Source organism: Cervus elaphus, chromosome 11 (assembly GCF_910594005.1).
Source record: "Cervus elaphus chromosome 11, mCerEla1.1, whole genome shotgun sequence".
NCBI lineage: Eukaryota > Metazoa > Chordata > Mammalia > Artiodactyla > Cervidae > Cervus > Cervus elaphus.
The window spans coordinates 16,961,601-16,974,081 of record NC_057825.1 but is presented as its reverse complement, the minus strand read 5'-3'; the positions used below and the strand labels follow the sequence as shown (position 1 = coordinate 16,974,081).

Genomic DNA, 12,481 nt, shown 5'->3' with positions numbered 1-12,481 from the left:
TGATTCTTCTCTCATTCTCTCTATTATCTCCTTCAGGAACTCCAGTTTGATGCAAGTTAACAACTTCGATCTTCCCTGCATGTGTTTCAAATTCACTCTCCTGTGTGACATCTGTTTATTTCCTCGATCATATTCCACATGATGTTGTGATCCTGCAGTTGTCTGACCTTCCGTTTACTCTCTCCAACAGATTTTACTCTTAATTGTCATAGTGTTTTAATTTTTAATTACTTTAGTTCTCTCATTAACCTTATTATTTTTCACTCTCTTGTTTTTGAAGATGTTATCAAGTTTTCCTAATATCTTACTACACATAATGTAGAGAATGCCTCTCCCAAAGATGCCCACACCCTAATCTGTGAGACTTACAAATATATCATTTCAAATGGCAAAAATGACTTTGCAGATGTGACTGAGATTGAAAAAGAAAGTGAAAGTGAAGTCTCTCACTCAAGTCTGACTCTTTGCGACCCCATGGACCAGGTTCCTCCGTCCATGGGATTTTCCAGGCAAGAATTCTTGGATGGGTTGCCGTTTCCTTCTCCAGGGGATCTTCCCAACCCAGGGATTGAACCTGGGTCTCCCACACGGTGGGCAGACGCTTTACTACCTGAGCCGCCAGAGAAGCCCATAAGCCTGATTAGCCTCGATTACCCAGGCTGATCCGATCTAACCACATGCAGCCTTAAGAGGGGAGAATTTCTTCCCATAAGAAGTAGAAGAAGAACATAGTGGAGGGGAAAGCAGGGAGACCCCAAGTGGGAGAAGTGTTCAGTATACCTTTGCTGGCTCTGAGATGTAGGTGCTCCCAAAAAATGACCAAACAGAGGCCCCCAGGCAACAGTCAGGAAGAAGATGGACCTTAATCTTACAACTGCCAAAACCCAGATTTTTCCGATAACCCTGTGAGCTTGGAAGTGAATTCTCCCAAAAACCGTCTCTTGAGACCCTGCCAGAAACACCTACATTTTCCATTCCTAAACCTGGAGCAGAGAACTTGGCTGAGCTAACTCCCAGTGCGAGATAATAAACTCTGTTGTTTCAAGACCCTAAATTGTGGTAATTTTTATAGCAACAACAGAAAACTGATACAACACATTAAACGACATATCAAAACTTTACCACTTAACGTGTGATCCAAAGGCTGGCAACAATGGCAACCCCCTGAGAGTTTATTAGAAATGCAGGATACCGGGGCCAACTCTCAGACTTACTGAGTTAGAATTCTAATCAAAATATAACCAGGTGACTCCCTAGGTGGTCGCTAGTGGTAAAGAACCTGCCTGCCAATGCAGGAGACATAAGAGATGCCAGTTCAATCACTGGGTTGAGAAGATCCCCTGGAGGAGGGCATGACAACCCACTCCAGTATTCTTGCCTGGAGAATCCCATGGACAGAGGAGCTTGGCAGGCAACATTCCATAGGGTCACAAAGAGTTGGACACAACTGAAGCGACTCAGCATACAGATGGCTCATAAATGCCCAGCAGCAGTGTTCTAAAACATCCAACATCTGGTTATGGCAACAACAAGGTCTTTGTGGTGTGAGTCTTGTTTTTTTTTGTTGTTGTTGTTGTTTTCTGCTCATGGTGCCTGGATCCTTTGCATTTTATAACTTACTGTGCATCCCATTGATTGAAATGGTATCTATGGGATTTCCATATATGCATATGTTGACCGATTTTAACTGAGTGGATCTGGGATGGATCAGGAGTATCTACATTGCTAACCAAGGAAGTTCTTTCAGAAAGAAATTGTATCTGTTCTCATCTGCTGCCTGGGGACCCTCAGCTCTGGCTCACATCTTTCATCCTTCACAAGGAGGTGAGTTTGATCTCTAGACCACTGTCAGCGTCAGCTTTTGGTTTTGATTCTCAGGGGAGATGTCTTTGACCTTCAGCCTAAAATAAAAGGTAATTCTCCATGTAGGGGACTGGGCAGGGAGTTTATTCTAGTTCATTCATAAGCTAAAGTCGAGGCTACTCAGAATCACAGGTTAGGTGGGGAGACCTATTGGCTCTCTCACCCTGGGCAGGGCTTTGACTCTGTAGGACCCTATGGTCAGTGTGGCCTTGACCACAGGGTCTTCTAATTACCCCAGTAACAAAGGGCACCTTTGCTTTACTGTCCCAATCTACTCACTTTTCTGAGCTTTATCTTTCACACTCTACTTGGCCTCTGAAAAGGTCAGAAAGAATTTCTTAAGGGATCATTAAAAAAGATGATTTCTATAAATTTACAGAAAAAAAAAATGGCCTCCCCAGGTGACGCAGTGGTAAAGAATCCACCTGCCATTGCAGAAGACACAAGAGACATGGGTTCGATCCCTGGGTTGGGAAGACCCCTGGAGTAGGAAATAACAACCCACTCCATGGACAATCCCATAGACATAGGAGCCTGGCAGGCTACAATCCACGGGGACACAAAGAATTAGACACGACTAAGCCACTGAGCATAGAAAAATATCTCTAAGAATTGTAAAGTGATGGCATTTTGAATGTTTTCATCAATAAGGCCATTTGAAGAGCTTGTTTCATTGTGCAGCTGTAAACACAACTCTCAAGTCACCAGGCTAGGTGACACGTTACATACAAGGCAGGAAGGTGGCCCAGCAGAGGGGTGGGGCTTCCATGGTCCTTATCCCCGGATAATATAGCATTTTGTATCTTATTATTGAACTTGTCAGGTTGAGTCCATGCCATGCATATGTTAGGCAAAAGGGAATAAAGTCATACCTGGTTTGTTTGAAGTTTTCAAGGTGAAAGAGTTGCTAACCCAAATGAGATCCCTCGGGATGGATACCCATGTCATACACTGAAATACAACTGGATTGAAGAGGGAAAACTTCAAGGGTGACGTTTGAGATGTTTTCTCTTGAGGTTTCCCAATGGCGATGTCAGCTATGCTACTGGTCTGGGCTCAGAGCAGAAATCTGGGCTGGAAACATAAAATGTGGAGCGATTTGGGGCAACATTAGGAAGAAACAATATTTCACATTTTCAGGAGACAGGGAAGCTGGCTGATCTTAGAACGAATGCTAGCCAAAATTCACAAGGAAGCCTTCCTGGAAGAGAAAGGTTGTGGGAGCCACAGAGACTTATGAGAAATATTTGCAAGTGAGAAAGAATGATGTGTGCTGAGTGGTAAGGTTGCTCTAAGAGTAGAATTCTGACAGCAGGCCCACCTGAGAGGAGTGGGCAGGAGACAGCGGTGTTTGTTTTCACAAGGAGATAATGAGGTAAACAATCTCAGAGTCATGTTATTTTCGAGTGGCATGATGTTGTGTGAGGTTATTTAATCTTCCTGTAAACAAACAAACAACCCAAAAAGAACAGAAGGGGAATACCATAAACATAAGCTGGAGGAACCTCCGGAAAGGTAATCTGTTAGGCTGTAGCGATGAACATCAGCCCTGCCTCCCCCAGCTTCTCTGGCTACGGGTGCTGCCTTTCACAACCTGCAGAGTCCCAGTCCCCTACACTTGCCTATGGCCCAGTGGTTAAGACTTTGCCTTCTAATGCAGGGGGTGCTGGTTCTATCCCTGGTTGGGGAGATGAGATCCTACATGCCTTGTACCCCAAAAGCCAAAACATAAAACAGAAGCAATATTATAACAAACTCAATAAAGACTTTAAAAATGGTCCACATCAAAAAAATAAAAAGAGAGAGAAAGAATCCCAATCCCAGAGGGGAGAAGCTATAGGACCTGGCTCCTAGGAGCACGGAAGTCTGCATTTAGCCGAAGAGGAGTTTGCCCAGACCAGAGTGCAGTCCGTGTGGATAGAGTCCTGTCTGCCCTCTGCTATCGTTCCCCATTTTGAGAGTCCTGGCAGTGTGGGACTCTCTGCATCCCTGCTGCCTCGCTGGTCTTCCCGCCTGGCCACCCCATCCTGACCCCATTCTGTACTTGTCACTCCTAGATCCGGTCTCATACCTCACGCTCCTCCAACTCAACTCAACTCTTTGATATCTTCACTGCAGATGTCACCTCCTGCATCCAGCTTGCAGAGCAGGTTGCCCTGGATGCTGACACTGGTCTGGATCAAGCAAAAGTTTGTTCCACCCCAATCCCCCCCTTGCTGCAGTGTTACTGTAATGTTGGAACACTGTTACTCAGGCTCTGGGTCTCAGGGTCCGAAAGCAGCTCAGCACCAGGTCTGACCTGGTTCCAGCTTTCTTTCCTAATGTCTTAGCTCAGGTCACCATTAGTTTTTCATCCCTGTTTCTGAACCCAGGTGATTCTGCTCCATGAAACCTGGAAGTTTCTAGGAAAGCCATTCATTACTTTATTCCACAAATATGTATTACCTGGCTACTACGGGCCCTATGGATTCCTTACTGTCTGAGCCAGCAGGGAAGCCTGGAGATTCTGCAGCACCAACAAAAATAAAATCCCTGTCCTTAGGAGACATGTCCCACTCATCTGCGACCCCATGGACTGTAGCCTTCCAGGCTCCTCTGTCCATGGGATTTCCCAGGCAAGAATACTGGAGTAGGTTTCCACTCCCTTCTCTAGGGGATCTTCCCTACCCAGGGATCGAACCCACATCTCCTGCATTGCAGGTGGATTCTTTACCACTGAACCACCAGGGAAGTCCCATGGGGCTTTAGATGGTGTTGAATGTGCTGAAGAAGAGTAAAGCAAAGTGAGAGAAAAGAAATTTCCAGGGGAGGTGAGGGAGGGGTCCCTATTTTTAGAGTGCCTGAGGATGGTCTCAAATAGAGCGATATTTAAGCAAAGGGGTAAGACCCTGTTCAGCACTGTGGGGCATCCATTCTGGATTGTGAAGTACACGTGGAGTGACCAGACACTGAAGAAATTGCAGTTCGAAAACTCCACTGTGGAAGAGAACATCATGATGAGACTTGCACACGAGGCCATGTGGAAGGGCTGTTGCATGAACGGTTAGTGAACTGGTGCTCCCTCAGTCACCGTTTCGAAAATGATTACCTCTCTGTCTTTAGCAGGTCCCGAGCGGAAACATTTGATAGCTCTAATTCTCTCAAAATATTTGTTACGAGTAGAAAGGTGACATTGAAAATAGAATTGGTCACTGAGCTTTTTTTCTTTCAATGATATTTACTTAAATAAAAGAAGTGTTGCCACTATGGTGTACTGAGAATCCGGTTTATTCAAGCTCATCACATACTTTGTCTCTGTAGACTCTGTCACTCAGGAAAAACAGTTCCCATTTTAGCTATAGGGCCCAAGGTCGCATATTCAGTTTGAAACTAGAAATCAAATACAGACTTAATTGAATTTAAAAAATGTTGACTTTTGCAACATATAATCCTTACTCCTTCTCACGGGGTTTAGCCTGTTAAACTGTCCCATATTCGTATGGAAATACTAAATAATCTTGGCATTTTCTCCATGGTAATGCAAATATAAAGGGTTAATTTTGAAGACAGAACCAGTTGCAAAATTTCTAGGTAGTTGAACTAAAATTCAGGAAAAAAATTGTTTTCTTTAACCAAGTCTCTAGTCTCTGGTCCAAAATGAGAAGACTTTGCCATTTAGATGAAAAGAATATTTGCCAAATTTGGTTTGAGGTGGTAAATTTTCAGCTGTAGGGGACCCTGTCAATTATATGGATATCATTAGAACCCAAACAGAGCTAACAAAGGTAGCACATTTTCACAAGACTGCAGAAGCTTGATTTAATCAGTGAGAATTTCTTCTTCACACAGATTTTTGTTATCTCACTTAGCTCCAGGGGCCCCTTAATGACAAATTAGAAAGGTGCTACTGTATTGTAACTGGAAGACATTTTATCACATTGACATTCAGCATTGTGACCTGCTTCTTGCCAGACAGATTATTAATATTTGCACTGGCTACAGAATTAGCTTGTTTTTTAGATTATTTTATACTTGAAATCTGCCGTCATATGAAGCAGGTTTTCATCTGGAAGCCAACTTTGTTTTCATTTTGTTTTATTAGTGATATTTACAAGAACAAACCAGTCCATCCTAAAGGAAATCAACCCTGAATATTCATTAGAAGAACTGATGCTGAAACTCCAATACTTTGGCCACCTGATGCAAAGAGCCAACTCATTGGAAAAGACCCTAATGTTGGGAAAGATTGAAGGCAAAAGGAGAAGGGGATGACAGAGGATGAGATGATTAGATGGCATCACCGACTCAATGGACATGAATTTGGGCAAACTCCAGGAGACAGTGGAGGACAGAGGAGTCTGGCATGCTACAGTCCATGGAGTTGCAAAGAGTTGCAAACAACTTAGCAACTGAACAACGATAAAAACAATTACCGTGGATGAGATGTGTTTTTGCTGGCCTTGCAGACATCTTGATTACTTATATGACTTCTAGTGCACTAAAGTGGGCAAGATAAATAACATTAGCTCCATTTCATAGCTTAGGAAACTAAGCATCAAAAGTTGGACTAATCTGTCCAAGCACATGCAGTTGATGAGGACTGCAAGGAGATTCAAATGCCCTTCTGTCAGAATCCAAAGAATCTGGTCTGGACCAGACCATCATCATCAAACTAAAGAAGGTCCACTCAAAAGAGAAACAGAAATCAATCAAAACTGCAAGTTGAAGCCTCATCTTAGCAGGTGTCCTGTGTTACTATAGATCTTTCAGCTGCAACAAAGAGAAAACACTCTTCCAAACCAAATGATCTAATTGGGAGTTATGTGAATACACCTGAACTCCCCAGGTATTCCTCCAGCATGCAAATATGATCCCAAGTACCATTAAAAAAAAAAAAGCATTCATTTTGATGAATTTATACTCAGCGCTAAACCAGCTATTATATATATATTGAATCACATTCCAAAAGAACAGAAACTGTATCTTCACGTGTTTCTTCATGAAGACAGAACAGTTTTCTTAATAATAAGAGAATATAGTTGATGATAAATGAACGTATTACCCTGTTTTATTGACTACGTCTTTGTGGGAAGAGCTAACAAAAGTAAAATCATGCTGGAGGGCAATGGGAACCAAGAGTCAAGTCAAGCCACCTGAGTTTACTCCCAGGAAGGGCAATTTGTTTGGGGCCTTGACTGTAGTTGAAGTCTCAGGATTCTCCTCAGTGTTTCTTTTCTAAGCACAATTTTACTTTGCCAATGACCGAGGTCAGGACTTGAACAGATGGCAGCTGGCATTTCCAAACTGTCGCTTTCTGGAAAGATTTGGGAGAAAGACTCTAAGAGTTCTAAACTGAAAAACCTAAAATTTTTAAAGAAATCACCTTTAAAACAAAGGTCAAATAAGTGTTGATTTCTTCTTTAAAGGAAAGGATGTTCAAATTCAGATAGATGTTTCATTCATTTTTACTTTTACTTTTAGTGTGTGAAAGTGTTAGTCGCTCAGTCGTGTCCGACTCTTTGCGACCCCATGGACTGCCTGCCAGGCTCCTCCTCTGTCCATGGAATTCTCCAGGCAGAATACTAGAGCAGGTTGCCATTCCCTTCTCCAGGGGATGTTCTCAATCCAGGGATCGAACCTGGGTCTCCTGCATTGGCAAATAGGTTCTTTACCACTAAGCCACCAGGGAAACCCCAGCATACAAATACTGAATGCTTATTTGGGCAAATGGGAAGTACAGAGAATAAAAAAAGGAAAAGAAAGAAAAAAAAATATGTATAATCTCTTTAGAAATAAGGGAGCATTGCTATCAACTTGATTTGACTTATGTTAACCCAACTGTGGGAAGGAGATATTTTTTTTAATTTCTTCATAACCTTCTTGGAACTTGTCTTTTTTACACCCTATAGACTTATAATAAGCATGTTTGTATTACACAATGACATCATATTGTATATACTATCTGTAAAGTATTATCAGGCTTTTGTACTAACAAGTTCATTATCATGTTCACTATATGTATGTTACAGTGTTTAGATAATGTTCATTGTTATTTCGTGGCTGGGCCATTCCATCAAATGGGTGTAATATTTTTCTTGATAAAGCCTTAAATAAGATTGCAGTTGATTAATTTTTGTGTTGTTTTTATTTTAAGAAACACTTCAGTGAACATCTTTGTGTATACACATTTTGGCACTTCTAATAATTTACTTAGTATAAATTCCTAGAGTCAGGTCAAAGCAACAAACATTTTTAAAGCTTTTAATGCAATCTGTAGAGAGGTTACAGCAAATTATTTTCATACAATCTGCGTGCAAGCGTGCCATACCTCCTCACCCTCTTCGACACTGTATATTTTTATTCTGTTTCACCACTGTCAGTCTCATCAGTAAATACAAGAAAACAGTAGCTCATTCTTGTCTTAATTCAGCCTACCCCTTTCAAGCTGTACTCAACACCATACAAATCCAGCACAAGACTTTAGGATATTTGGACTTTATGCTAGACATTTTTTCATCCTATATCTTTAAATGTTGTCTTTCCAAGCTACTTTCCATTTTCTGCCTCACTCTCTTCTGAATGCCCAGCACTTAAGCACTTGCTTCAAAGGAAAAAACCTAAAGAATGGAGCTTGAGAACTGCAGTTTCCTGCTTGTCTCTCTGCTCAGTAGCAGAGAACAGCAGAAGGGGAACAGACTGTGTCCCAGGCCCCCGCCTCATACAGTTCCTAGAAACAGATACCCAAGTTCAGAGAAAACCATAATTCGAAAAGATGCATGCACCCTAGTATCCATTGGACTGTTGACAACAGCCAGGACATGGAAGCAAGCTAAATGTCCAGTGACAGATGAATGGACAGAGAAGGTATGGCACATCCACTCTGAGTGGAATGTGTATTCTCTGAGTGGAATACCACTCAGCCTTAAAGAAGAATGAAATAATACCATTTCTAGCAACATAGACGGACCTAGAGATTCTCACACTAAGTGAAGCAAGCCAGACAGGGCAAGACAAAATCATATATCATCACACATGTGGAATCTAAAAGCAAAAAAAAAAAAAAAAAAAGACGCAAATGAACTTATTTCCAAAACAGAAGGAGACTCACAGACACAGAGAGAAAACCTTTTGTTCGTTACCAAAAGGAACATGGAGATGGGAGGAGGGGTAGATGAGAATGTTGGGATTAATATATACATGCTGCTGTGTATAAGATAGGGAGCCATAAATGATCTGTAGCACAAGAACCTATACTCAATATTATGTAATGATCTATAAGGGAAAAGAATGAAAAAGAATATATATATATATGCCATAAAGAAGGCAGATCGCCAAAGAATTGATGCCTTTGAACTGTGGTGCTGAAGAAGACTCCTGAAAGTCCCTTGGACAGTAAGGAGATCCAACCAGTCAATCTTAAGGGAGATCAACCCTTAATATTCACTGGAAAGACTGATGCTGAAACTGAAGCTCCAGTATTTTGGTCATCTGATGTGAATAGACGGCTCACTGGAAAAGTCCCTGATGCTGGGAAAGATTCAGGGCTGAAGGAGAAAAGGGCATCAGAGGATGAGATGTCTGGACGGCACCTGTGGTGCAGTGGACATGAACCTAAGCAAACTCTGGAAGACGGTAAGGGAAAGGGAGGCTTGGTGTGATGCAGTTTGTGGAGTCACAAAGAGATGGACACGACTGGGTGACTGAACAACAACATCAAATATATATGCTACATATATATATATATATATATCTGCTGTACACCTAAAACTTACATGATATTGCTAATCAACTATACATCAATAAAAGTTTTGAAACTATAAATAAATAATATGTTTTAAAAATGGAAAAAAGAATGGATACCCAGGTTTCTTGGCACCTAAATTTCTCCATACTGAACAAGGCACAGGCCAGGCAATGTCCGAGCCCAGCAGCTCTATGGCAGTCCTTTTATTTGAAATAACAGTCTATTTTTATTTTCTGTAAGTGATTATCCATTCAAAGTGTATGTTTGGTGGTTTTGATAATACTGACCCATTTTCCAAAAGATGATGTAGTGGGTGCATTTCCCCTCACTTTCAATGAAGTGTTTCTCCTGAGCAGGTTGCCCCTCTTTCAAGGATTCCTGCCCCAGGGGTGACTGAGAAAACACATGGACAGTTTGGCAACCAATGTGCAAACAAGCCCCGTCAGTGAGGCTCACAGATAGGGGAACATCTCTAACTTCAGCTTCAGCTTCAGCTTCGCAAAGATCAGTACGTGAGGAGGTGAGGAGATACAGGACTTGGAGTGAGGTAAATACTGCTCCATCCTGGAGTCAAGGATACAGCCAGTCAGTTGACACCTGGGGAATCTATCAACAGACATGGACTGGTTAAATACTGAAGCCCTGAGCTACTTCCACCAAGGAAGATGGTTAATGTCCAAACAGGGCTCCCTTATCATGTCAGAACTGAACTTTTTCTTCAAACACTAACACATAGAAACAGGTTAAATCCCACAGATTTTAAAGAACTCTTCCAGTATTTACAATATAGGAAACAGGTTTACAACAGGGCAAGTAGGGGCCATTGGAGAAAAGTCCTCCACAGGGATGTTTGTCTTAATCACACTAAAGAGAGGAAATTAACTTTAGAACCACTGTATAAATGGTTGTACTGGAAGTTGTACCTGAATAAGAGTAATAAAGTGTGTTGTTCGTATTTATAATAACCAAGACATGGAAGCAACCTAAGTGTCCATCGACAGATGAATGGATAAAGAAGATGTGGTATTTATATTAGCAGGGGTTTCCCAGGTGGCCCAGTAGTAAAGAATATATATTGGAATATTATCAGTCTATCAGTCATAAAAAAGAAGGAAATGTTGCCATTTGCAGCAACGTGGATGGACCTAGAGACTATTACACTAAATGAAGTAGCCAGAAAGAGAAAGACAGATACCATTATGGAATCATTATATGTTGAATCTAAAACATGATACAAATGAATTTATCTATGAAACAGAAATAGACTCACAGACATAGAGAACAGACTTGTGTTTGCTGAAGGGGAAAGGCAGTTGGGGAGGATAAATTTGGAGCCTGGGTCTAGCAGATACATACCACTGTACACAAACTAGACAAACAACAAGGTCCTACCTTATAGCTCAGGTAACTATATTAAGTACCCTGTAATAAGCCATAATGGAACAGAATATAAAGAAGAATATATATGTATGTAATGTACATGCGTGCTTAGTTGCTCAGTCATGTCCGATTCCTTGCTATCCTTTGAACTTGAAGCCCACCAGGCTCCTCTGTCCACGGGATTTCCCAGGCAAGAATACTGGAGTGGGTTGCCATTCCCTTCTCCAGGGAATCTTCCCAACCCAGAGATCGAACTCAGGTCTCCTGCGTCTCCTGTTAATGTAGAATTCTTTCCCCGCTAACCATCAGGGAAGCCCCATGTATGCATAGAGCTAAATCACTTTGCTGTCACCAGAAATGAATGCCACATCGGAGGGTCTCACACAGCTCCACTTCTCCACGAGCAACCCTGGGCATGCCCAGTGGACCACGTGCATTCCAGAGCACACTTCTCACAAGGTCATCACAGAAACACTGAGGACGTGAGCACCAGGCGCAGCGCGGCCCAGAAAACCCCCAGGCTGTGGTCCAGGAGACGTCGGCTTTGTCTCTGGTCCTCTCCATCCCTCCAGGATGAGGAAGCAGCCCTGGCTCCAAGACATGCCAGCACATTGCTGAAGGATGCTCCTCAGTGGTTCCCCATGAGGCCCAGCCCCTCTGTCTGGCTTCCGAAAGGATGGACACTCAGCCTTTCAAGACATGCAGACGATTTACAGCACTTACGAGGTTTCATACTCATTTCAGGCTTCCCTCATAGATCAGTTGGTAAAGAATCTGCCTGCAAAAAAAAAAAAAAAAAAGAATCTGCCTGCAATGCAGGAGACCTCAGTTCAATTGCTCGGTCTGGAAGATCTGCTGGAGAAGGGATAGGCTACCCACTCCAGTATTCTTGGTCTTCCCTTGTGGCTCAGCTGGTAAAGAATCCGCCTGCAATGCGGGAGACCTGGGTTCAATCCCTGGATTGGGAAGATCCCCTGGGGAAGGGAAAGGCTACCCGCTCCAGTTTTCTGGCCTGGAGGATTCCATGGACAAGAGTAAGACACAACTAAGCCACTTTCATACCCATCTCAGAGTTCCTTTTGCCAAGTCTGCGTCTCCAATAGAGCCTCTCCTCCCTGGGGCGTAAGCACCCTCGGGCTGACCCAGGCTCTGGCAAGGCTTTCGCTGTCCCTGTTGCTGAGGACAAAGGTAGGGATTTCTCCTGAAGGAGACCTCGGGGGCTGAGAGGGCTTTCAGATTCCCAGCATCTGGAAGGAGAAGCGGGCTCACTGTGTCAATGGGTACTGCTGCACTGAACAAGCAAGGTCAAACGAGAGGCCAGGGACCAGAAGACAGAAACAAAGAGGGAAGAAAGGTTTTCTGTGTTGAAAAGCAAAGAAATCAAAGACCCCTCTGGCCTGGCACAAAGCCTCCTGACAAAGAAAAGCAGAATAAGAACTGGCCCTCGCCTGAGGAATCCGGAGAAGTTAGAATGAAGAGAGCATCTCCTCGGGGAAACAGAACAGACTCTTGTGG

General features: G+C 42.8%; 1 long non-coding RNA gene across 1 annotated transcript in view; it reads right to left on the bottom strand.

Moving 5' to 3' along the window:
- The window catches only part of LOC122702959, a 46,407-nt gene that overhangs the window by 23,605 nt on the left and 10,321 nt on the right, over positions 1 to 12,481 (bottom strand). The window contains exon 2 of the long non-coding RNA XR_006343379.1: positions 2,736 to 2,937. This is a non-coding gene — a long non-coding RNA (uncharacterized LOC122702959). The remainder of the gene's footprint in view (positions 1 to 2,735; positions 2,938 to 12,481) is intronic.